The 10,840-nt window shown below is 40.3% G+C and overlaps 1 protein-coding gene across 3 annotated transcripts in view; it reads right to left on the reverse strand.

Moving 5' to 3' along the window:
- Positions 1-10,840, reverse strand: part of TTC39C (tetratricopeptide repeat domain 39C) — a 105,130-nt gene that overhangs the window by 71,172 nt on the left and 23,118 nt on the right. The window contains exon 2 of one of the 3 annotated variants that reach the window (XM_029921230.1): positions 792-911. The exons of the other annotated variants lie outside the window; for them this stretch is intronic. The gene's annotated coding sequence lies outside the window, so the exon portion shown is untranslated. The remainder of the gene's footprint in view (positions 1-791; positions 912-10,840) is intronic. 3 annotated transcript variants of the gene reach the window in all.

The following is a 10,840-nucleotide window of genomic DNA, read 5'->3' on the forward strand; positions in this document are numbered from 1 at the left end:
GGGAGTGAAGTATTCACTGAGCGGCAGCCGCGGTCTGCAGGTGCCTCGCTGCGGCCCCGGGTACTGCTGGCACAGGGCGAGCAGACAAACAGTGGCAAACAAAGGGAGAGATGCTTCCAGGAGGTTGCTCCTCAAACCCTGATTGTTTCCCAAAATGAATGCATATGATTTGGAGATTTCCTTCTATATTATCTACACAGGTAGTATAAATAAGATTTTTAAACGATTTTTAAATATTAAAAGAAGAAAAAGACAGGAAGAAAGAAACTTAGGCAGCAGGCCATCAAATAGAATCCTGGAGTTTCTTGCTTTTTGAATTATCTTAATTTTCTTTTTTTATTTTTAACAGTGAAAGCATCTCTCTACCAAGATGTCTCTTCCCAGCCTGCAAAGAAAAAAAAAACCTAAATTCTTTATTACAAGGCCTTTTGAGGAAAGCTGAGGTCAAAACTAAAATATGCTGAAACTAGACAAAGCCTTTGAACAGTCTAAACTTCACAGGACATAGGCAACCTTGTGCTTCCTGGAATCTTAGGTCAATTTCGCTGTCCTGTATCCCAAGCCCTCTTTGAGTACACCGCGTGAACAATCAATAGGTAAGATTAATCTGACTCTTCTGCAATGAACTGTTTTCCAAATAGACTGACCTTACTTTCCTACATCACTCAGAAATGGGAAATACATTTACGATGAGCTAGCCGAAAAGCTCAGTCTTGATCTGAGAACGGTGCAGCAGCAACAGAGAAAGGACTGTCTAGCCTACCAGGGCCAAAGAACATGGCATCACTCACCAATGAGAGACTGAAAGATTCATCTCTACTCCTACCGTGACAGCGACAAGTAACGGCAACGTTTCCATCCCCTTGCTCTTGTATCTGTTCAATAAACATGTGTGAACGAGAGCCTCCTTCCTGTGCCAAAAAAGAAAAGGGACCTCTGTGGTGATGAGGGAACAGCTCTGACCCACAGGTCTAAGAAGAAAAGTACCCTCTTCCCTCAGATGGCAGCTGAGGAAAATGGTATGTGAAAAAATTCACTTAAAATGTTTTTCTTGACCTGATTTGTAATAGTTATGAACATTTTTCTAAAGGGAAAAATCTTATTCTAAAAGCATCTCGGACCCTTGGTACAAAATTCCCTTTTGAAGCTTGTTACAGGGGTGCCTGGGTGGCTCAGTTGGTTAAGTGTCAGACTTTGGCTCAGGTCATGATCTCACAATTCATGGGTTCAAGCCCCACGCTGGGCTCTATGCTGACAGTGTGGAGGCTGGAGCCTGCTTCGGATTCTGTTGTCTTCCTCTCTCTCCGGCCCTCCCCTTCTTTCACTCCGTTTTTCTCTCAAGAAAAAACATTGGAGAAAAAAAACTCTGAAGCATGTTATAAATCAGGTTATAAGATAAAATTCATTATCTATCGTTTCTTTGAAGGTCAAGTCACTTCCATTGGAATAGCAATGGACCCATCCCATTCACTAAAGTTTCATCCTCCAGGTCCACACATCCCACTGCTCCACAGCTTCTAAGTCTCCAGGATAAATTTTCAATTTTTTTTAATGTTTATTTATTTAGACAGAGGGTGCAGAAAGAAAGAGAGAGAGTGGGAATCCCAAGCACTGACAGCACGAAGCCTGGCCTGGGACTCAATCCTATAATCCACAAGACCACGACCTGAGCCAGAATCAAGAGTTGAACGCTCAACCAACTGAGCCACCTGGGTGCCCAATTTCCAATTTTAAAGCAGCTTCCTGTAAGTGTATAGACAACTCTGAGCCTGTTCACCAAACAGTTAAATTGCCAACCCTGTTCAAGCCACACACTTATGAGAGTGATTAAGAAATTGGGCCCAATCACAAACAATTCACCAAAGTCAAAGAAATAATAGATGTTTTATTTCTATGTTGCTCCTTCCATTCATCATAGTAGAGTTAAGGGAAAACTATACATTTTACTTTAAAAAACCACAAAGGTAGGTTTTTAAAAAGCAGGGTATTTAAAGTTCATGCACGCAACTCTTAACCAATCATGTTCTGCAATTTAAAAGAAAATAAATGAAAAGTGATGTCTTCTATGCATGGGTTGAAAGAAAAATTTGAATAAACTTTTGCTTCATTCGTCCACTCAAAATATATCCACTGCATACCAAGTATACAACAGGCACTGTGCTATGCGGTGAAGAAACAAAGATGAACAAGAACATGCATGCTCTTCAAGGAACCGAAAAAGTACATTTTGGCTGCTGGAAACATTCCGGTAATAATAGATGTGCTGGAAAGTGGGCAGCTGATGGCCACCGTTACACAAAGTCATGCCCTGTCACCCTATTTTTCGTGGATGAATGAGGCTCTCTCCAACACTATATTTGATTAAGTCTAAAAAAAGCTACTTGCCATTTTTTTAAGTTTATTTTTGAGAGAGAGAGAGAGAGAGAGAGAGAGATTTCGCGCACGCAAGCGCACGACCCAGCAAGGGAGGGGCTGAGAAAGGGGGGACAGAGGATCCAAAGCAGGCTCTGTACTGACAGCAGACAGTGCGTCACAGGGCTCAAACTCACAAACCACAAGACCATGACCTGAGCCAAAGTCAGACACTACGGCAACGGAGCCAGCCAGGCACCCCTCCTTGCCATCTTTGATTTCCTCTTCTCCAGGGTTCTTTTGAAAAAGGACCTATTAATAAACCTCTACTCTCTTCCATAGCTCTGTATTTTAATTATCTGCAGATAAATATTTGACATTTGTCTCATCATGTTTGCATAACTGTAAGCCCCGAGAGCGGGATACCATCTCTGCCACGTGCTGCTGTCCTGCTCACGCAGCACAGAACATGGCATGTAAACAGGCTCCCAGTACAGAGCCGTTTCACCAACCAACCAGCTCCTACCAAATCCACGCTTACCGATGTTTCATCTAACGGACCTTCCTCCACAGGTTCCAAAAAATTACCAGATAGACTGTCCTTAACCTGAGCCCATAAAAATTGCTTTCACTAAGGAAAAATAAATGTGCTTGCTTCTTTTATCAGAAAGGACAGTGGGGAAATTTTGTGGGAAGGCCGAGTTCTTACTTTTCAGACATAGTTCAAAGCATGATCCTTGAGGAACTTTTCATCTAAAGGACAGCATGTCTGAAAATGCTAATCATCAGTCACCTGGTTTATGACGGACAAGTGCTGGGAACAGGTGCAGACTTGTGTTTATGGTATGCCCACTCTTCCTGGGGACATGGGAGCCTTAAGGGCACCACCAGCAGCCCCAGGGACACTCCACTTCCAAGCACGGACACCTGCAGGTCAGAGGGATACCAGTCCCCAGGGAGTGATCACTCCTGTGTGTGCAGTAACGTCTCCACTCATAGCCACTGGAGTGCGTTACCGTTTGTTACATTAACTGTATGTGATGCAGTCTAGCCTTTCAGGAAACCACTTGGTAATTCACCAGCTGGTGCCAAGGAGGCATGGAAGCCTGTAATGTATGCAGGGCAGCCATCAGCTTGTGGCAGGCATGAGAGAACTTGTGGATGGCAGCATGCAACTCTGGGTCACCACCCCACGTGGGGGCAAGATACACAGGGGCCTTGGTCTATTTCTACACCTTGACATAGTAATTATCTATGAGCACATAATTAACAAGCCCCTCTACCCGGCACTCTGAAAAAAGGAATCAGGCCCTAGATCCTTATGCTCTAGGGACAGCTGTTCTGATGGATGCATTTCTAGACATATGTACTTTTTTTTTTTTAATTTCCAAGTTGGTTAATATATAGTGTAGTCTTGGCTTCAGGATTAGAACCCAGTGATTCATCTCTTACAGAAGACACCCAGCACTCATCTCAAAAAGTGCCCTCCTTAACGCCCATCACCCATTTAACTTCCCTGCCCCCTCCCCCCCGACACACACTCCTCCAGCAACCCTCACTTTGTACTCTGCAGTTAATAGTCTCTTATGGTTTACCTCCTTTTCTATATCTTATTTTTCCTTTCCTCCCTCTATATTCATCTGTTGAGTTTCTCAAATCCTACATGAGTGAAATAGGATATCTGTCTTTCTCTGACTTACTTCGCTTAGCATAATACCCTTCAGTTCCATTCACGCTGTTGCAATGGCAAGATTTCAAACTTTTTCATTGCAGAGTAGTATTCCATTATGTATATATCACATCTTAATCCATTCATCAGTTGATGGACATTTGGGCTCTTTCCATAATTGAGTTATTGTCGATAGCACTGCTATTCACACTGGGTTGCACGTGCCTCTTTGAATCAGCATTTTTGTATCCTTTGGATAAATTCCTAGTAGTGCAGTTGCTGGGTTGTAGAGTGTTCTAATTTTTTGAGGAAACTCCATACTATTTTCCAGAGTGGCCGCACCAGTTTGCATTCCCGCCAGCAATGCAAAAAGGGCTCCCCTTTCTCTGCATCCTGACAACACCTGTTGTTGCCTGAGTTAATGTTAGCCATTCTGATAGGTGTGAGATGGTATCTCATTATCGTTTTGATTTGTATTTTCCTGATGATGAGTGATGTTGAACATTTTTTCATGTATCTGTTAGCAATCTGGATGCTTCTTTGGAAAAGTGTGTATTCACGTCATCTGCCCATTTCTTCACTGGATGATTTATTTTTTGGTTTTGAGTTTGGTAAGTTCTTTATAGATTTTGGTTACTAACCCTTTAACTGATACATCGTTTCCAAGTGTCTTCTTCCATTCCTAGACATACGGATATTAAGAATGCACCTTCTGCATATAGCAAGATATTCCTCAGAGCCACTGTGGTCATTTAAAATACAAACAGCTTCTACAAGTGCATAGCAAAAACAAATTTTACTTCTTAGGCTTGTCTCTGGTATCCCACAGAATTGGGGGCATACCTCAGAACTTGGGATGGAGGGAGATTTGGGCAACAACTATGAAAGAGAAATGGTGAGCAGGACAAAGGATACGGAGGGTCTGGCTGGGCCAGAGGCCTCAGAGCCTAGACTGCTGAGTGCCACCTCTCACAGAGCCCCAGATGGTGCACCCAGCCAGCAAGACTTGTGAGAACAGAGAGGAGAAAAGCCTATTAAAGGGAAATAAAACTCAAATAAAAGCCAGAGAAACCAGTTTGGCCCTGAGTCCCCATCTTTTAACTTCCAAATGATACCCTGAATTAGAATTAATGTGACAGACTATTTAGTAAGCTGATATTTACAAATCAAGTTTGTCTTGCTACACGCAAAAGAATGAAACTCAGCCACTTTCTTATACCGTACACAAAAAGAAATTCAAAATGGACGAGACCTAAATTTAAGACCTAAAGCCATAAAACTCCTAGAAGAAAATACAGGCAGTAATCTCTCGGACTTAGCAATATTTTTCTGGCTCTGTCTCTTCATGCAAAGGAAACAAAAGCAAAAATAAACAACTGGGACTATACCAAAATAAAAAGCTTTTGCACAGCAAAGAAAACCAACACAATGAAAAGGCAACCTACTGAATGGGAGAAGGTACTTGCAAAGGCTATATCCAATAAGGGGTTAATTATCAAACCATATAAAGAAGTCCTACAACTTGAAACCAGAAAAATAATAATAATCCAAGTAAAAAATGGGCAGAGGACCTGAATAGACATTTTTCCAAAGACCACACAAAGATGGCCAACAGGGACACATGAAAAGATATTCAACACCACTAATTATCAGGGAACTGCAAATCAAAACAACCATAATGAGATATCACGGCAAATCAGTCAGAATGGCTAGATCAAAAGAAAAAACAAGCACTGGTGAGAATATGGAGAAACGGGAACCCTCGTGCACTAGTTGGTGGACGCAAACTGGTGCAGCCAATGTGGAAAACAGTAATGGAGGTTCCTCAAAAAATTAAAAATAGAAATATCATGCAACCCAGTATTTCTATGTCTTGGTACTTACCCAAAGAAAACACAAACACTAAATCAAAAAAGGTATATCCACTCGTGTGTTTACTGCAGCATTATTAACAACAGCCAAGATACGGAAGTAACCTAAGCAAGCATCCATAGATAGAGGAGCGGATAAAGAAGATGTGGTCTATGTACACGGTGGAGTATTACTCAGCCACAAGACAGAGGGAGATCCAGCACTTGCAACAACATGAACTCCGACAGCATTATGCTGACAAAAGTCAGACCAAAAAAAGAAACAACCCATAGGTTTTCATTTAAATGTAGAATCTAAAACACAAATAAAATAGAAATACAGAGAACAAATACAGAGAACTGGTAGAGAGAAGGTGAGTGGGGGTATAAGTAAAGGGGATTAAGAGGAACAAGCAGTTATAAAATAAGCCACAGGAATAAAAGGTACAGTATAGGAAATATACCAGTGATAATACTGTAAATATAGCCAATGATGTTAATAACTTTGGTGCTAGGTGATAACTACATTTATCATGATGAGCATTTCATAATGTAATAATTTCCAAATCACTATGTTTGCACACCTCAAAATAATATAATACTGTATGTCAATATACTTCAATAAAAATATTAAGTCTGTTATAAAATAAGGCAGAGAAAATATAGAAGGTTTCCGTTTTACATCCTTTTTCCACTATTACTTCCTCCTGTAAACTTTGCAAGTCAAAATGAAAACAGTGAGAAGGGAGGATCACGTTCTCTTGCCGTGGGCTTTGGCACGCGGGGTTTCCACCGCACGAGTCACTGACCTTCTTCCACACCTCATTCCTCACTAGCTCCTGCCCATCCTCCAGGCCTCCGTCCAAAGAGTGCCGGCTCCAGGTCGCCCTTCCCAGTCCCTCACGTCAGTCTGGAGCCCTCCCCTGGGCTCACACTCCTCCGTGGCCTTCGCCTTTCGAGCACTACTCACCTAGTCCTGCCTTCCCCACCTGAACGGTGCCTAGCACTGGGTACCGCATCTAGAAGGCCCTTGAGGAGTGTTCTAATGAATTCATGAGTGAATGAATGAATGAATGAGCGGCAGGACAAACAAATGAGTAACTAAAAGAAGGTAGGGAAGTGATATCTATAGGTTATTACAGGGGGCCATGGGATAGGGGAAACTATTTGTTATGTTGTAAAGCTGTTTTACTGAGGGAAGACATTAAATAGTGCCTGGTATACAGCAGGTAAAATACAAGTACTTACTGAACAAAGTGAACAAATAGTGAATTAGTCTAAATAAAGAAAAGATCGTTTCCATGCCTAAGAAGCTACTCCTGAAAACAGGATTAATACCTGCATAGTCTCTGAAGTATACAAAACATTTGAAGTGATTTGCTATTATTATTCATTCTTTTTTTTTTAATCATTCTACAAGTATACTTCTTGAATTGTTCACCTGTAGGACTCTGAAAAGTATTTACTGTGGCATTATAAGGCAGTTTCTTATACTAGAACTTTTTTATTAAAAATTTTTTTTAATCTTTATTTTTGAGATCAAGACAGTGAGAGTGTGTGAGCAGGGGAGAGGCAGACACAGAATCTGAAACAGGCTCCAGGCTCTGAGCTGTCAACACAGAACCTGACATGGGGCTTGAACACATGAACCGTAAGATCATGACCTGAGCTGAAGTCAGACACTTAACCGACTGAGCCACCTAGAACTCCTTTTATAAAATTTTCTTGACTTGGCAAACATCTTAAGAACTACATAATTATGGATTGACATGTTCATTTTATCACTGCATTTTAAATTCTTAACAATTTACAATTTAAATAATTACATGCAGAATATATTCTTTGTGAAAACCACAATAGAAAATAACAAATCTGTTTTTCCCCCCACACACTTACAGTCAGCCCCAGACTTAAAAAAAAAAAAAATTCCCTGCATTTGAAAGGCCGCTTAAGGGGGGGGAAAACCCACACCTCAAACAGCAATCCCCAATACTTCCCATGAAATTGGTATCTTGAAATACTGTTACAAGTTTTTAATAAACTGGATTACAATAAACCAAAAGAAAGCAATATCTACTCAAGGTTACAAGAAAACTAACTGTCTTTTGAGAAAAAGAGAGGTGGGAAAAAAGTTACCTGTTTTAATGAAAACTCTACATTTAATTTAAATGTTTATCACATCACTCTTCTCAGAATAACAAGTAATTCAAATCAGAAAGGGAAAGGTTTTAAATTTCTCACTCATACCAGTAGGATTGCCTTCAGGCTACGTGCAGCCTCACATAAATGAAAAAGGACAGCAGGTAAAAACACATTTACTTAAGGAAGATAGAAATAGGGTACTCAACTGAATTTATTGTTTTTAATTTTTTTAATGTTATTTTTGAGAGAGAAACAGACAGCGTGAACAGAGGAGGGTCAGAGAAAGAGGGAGACACAGAATCCAAAGACAGGCTCCAGGCTCTGAGCTAGCTGTCAGCACAGAGCCTGATTCAGGGCTCAAACCCACGAACCGTGAGATTATGACCTGAGCCAAAGTCGGAGCTTAACCAAATGAGCCACCCAGACACCCTGGTACTCAACTGAATTTAACAAATCAATTCACACTCAAGTCCTTAAATGCTTAGGCAACTATCAGTGTCTTCCAGTTTATCACGTATTTCATAAAAACAAATTTTTTTAAATGTTATTTTATTTTTGAGAAAGAGAGAGACAGAGGGTGAGCAAAGGAGGGGCAGAGAGAGGGAGACACACAATCAGAAGAAGGCTCCAGGCTCCGAGCTGTCAGCCCAGAGCCCCACGTGGGGGTCGAACTCGTGAACTGTGAGAGCATGACCTGTGCTGAAGTCAGATGCTTAATTGACTGAGCCACTCAAGTGCGCCCCCAAGTATTTCAAAATCACAACATTACATATTTGGGAAAATACACATATCAAACTCACTGGCTTATTAGTCTCACACTAATTATTAAACTATAAATATTATATTTATTTCTAGTCTAGTAGAGGCTTATCAGACCATAAAATTATACACACGAGTGATAGATAAAACCTATCTACAAGAGATTCTATTCAATGGAATGAATTTTTTGTTCTTGACAGTTTTAAGTCATTGTGATGGTATCTGGGAAAGCTACATAGTGCAGGTAAAAACAAACAGGTAATGTACCAAATACACATTGCTAAATAAATAAGACCGTGTTCCACTTTCATATCGTCTCCTTATCTTCCGTTAGTGGTCCTGTCTCCAATATGGAGCTACTATATTTTACAATGATCTGTTACGATTCCAAATATTAACACCAGGAGATATTTCCTCCTTCAACAGTTTTATTAGAAAGTATCAAATATTTCCTGTAAGTCCAGTGTTAAACTATTATAGAAATAGGAAGTGATCCTTTCTCGGGATTTTCTGAAGAAATGCAGTGTATAAAATATTATTTGCTTCTCCATTAAAATGTGTCTTATTACCAAAAAAAACTATCAAATAAAGCTACATAGAAGAGTTTGTTTGGTTTTGCTGTTGTGATAACACAGGCTTTCCGCTCTGTGCACCATCTGTCTTGTTGCTACAAAAAGAAATAAAGAAGGAAGAGAGGGAAGGTGGGAGTAAAAGAGGGAGGGAGATAAGGGGAAAAAAATACTGTAAGTCTAAGAATGATATATAGATGCCATGACTTTTGAGAAGGTAAAAACGGTGCTAAATACATACTAGAGTTGAGGGGGCTGTTTAACCATCAAAAACTCACAATTTACAAAAGGAATTCTGAGCTTAACACACCTTTTTAAACTGAATACTTTATTAAGCTAAGGTTTTGAGCAGGGCAGTATGAATGCCATGCTAAAATTCTATAGAATATAGAAGCCAATATTGAGACAGCCAAATATTTCAGTAACAAATATCCATTACATTTTGTGACACAAAAGTCAAATTATTTAGGGGCGCCCTTAAGCGTCTGGACCCTTGGTTTCAGCTCAGGTCATGATCTCGTGGTTTGTGGGATGAACTCCATACCAGCAGGTCAGCAGGGCACACACAGCCTGCTTGGGATTCCCTCTCCCTTGTTCTATGCCCATCTCCTGCTCATGCTCGCTCACTCTCACAAAAATAAACTAAAAATAAAAGTCAAATTACTTAAAACTAAAAGAAAACACATTCAAAATCTTTTTTTTCTGAAGAACCATGGTGGACGTATTACTTTGTTCATCTGCATTAAAAATACAGAACATTTACAGTGACTGATGGGAATGAAAACTAGTGCAAACCTTTTGGAAAGTTCTTTAGCTTTCAAGAAAGCTAGAAATCTGAGAATCTACTATATGAAAAATGAAATGCAGAAAAATACTTTTACACAAAGATATTCACAGTACTGTATACAGTATTATCACCAGCAAGACCCGCTGACCCCTGAACTCAGGAATGACCCCCTGAATTCAGGACTGCTCTCCTGAACTCAGGAAACTCCTAGAAGTTTCAACCCAGCTATCCATTTCACCTTTCAGAAACTAACAATTGCTGGATAGGAACAGAAACGCTTGAGAACAGGAAGCTCTGGACATGTTACTTTGGCTTCACTATAATGTTAAAATCACTCTCCAAATATTCACCCCAAGACCCAATTAAAGAAGCCTGCTTACCTCAGGGTTCAGCAGTTACGGTTTTGGAAATGATTCCACATAATCCTTATTTGTACAAATAAAGATGACTTTGTAAGGGAACCCCACCTGGTGTAGTCTTTGTAAGTTGCTAAGGCGTAGACCCACCTTGGTCTGGTAATAGTATCAGAGAGAATACTACTAAAATGTTGGTGATTAGAGACTATTAAGTTACAATATATTCACCTAAGCAAAATATTACTTTACCCCCCCCCCACACACACACAAGTAGTAACCAGAGAATGCCTGTTCCAGTGTGTATGGGAAAGCCTGGGCTTCAGAAAATGGCCTGGAGTTCAACATCTCCATCTGAC

Source organism: Suricata suricatta, chromosome 14 (genome assembly GCF_006229205.1).
Source record: "Suricata suricatta isolate VVHF042 chromosome 14, meerkat_22Aug2017_6uvM2_HiC, whole genome shotgun sequence".
Classification (NCBI taxonomy): Eukaryota; Metazoa; Chordata; class Mammalia; order Carnivora; family Herpestidae; genus Suricata; species Suricata suricatta.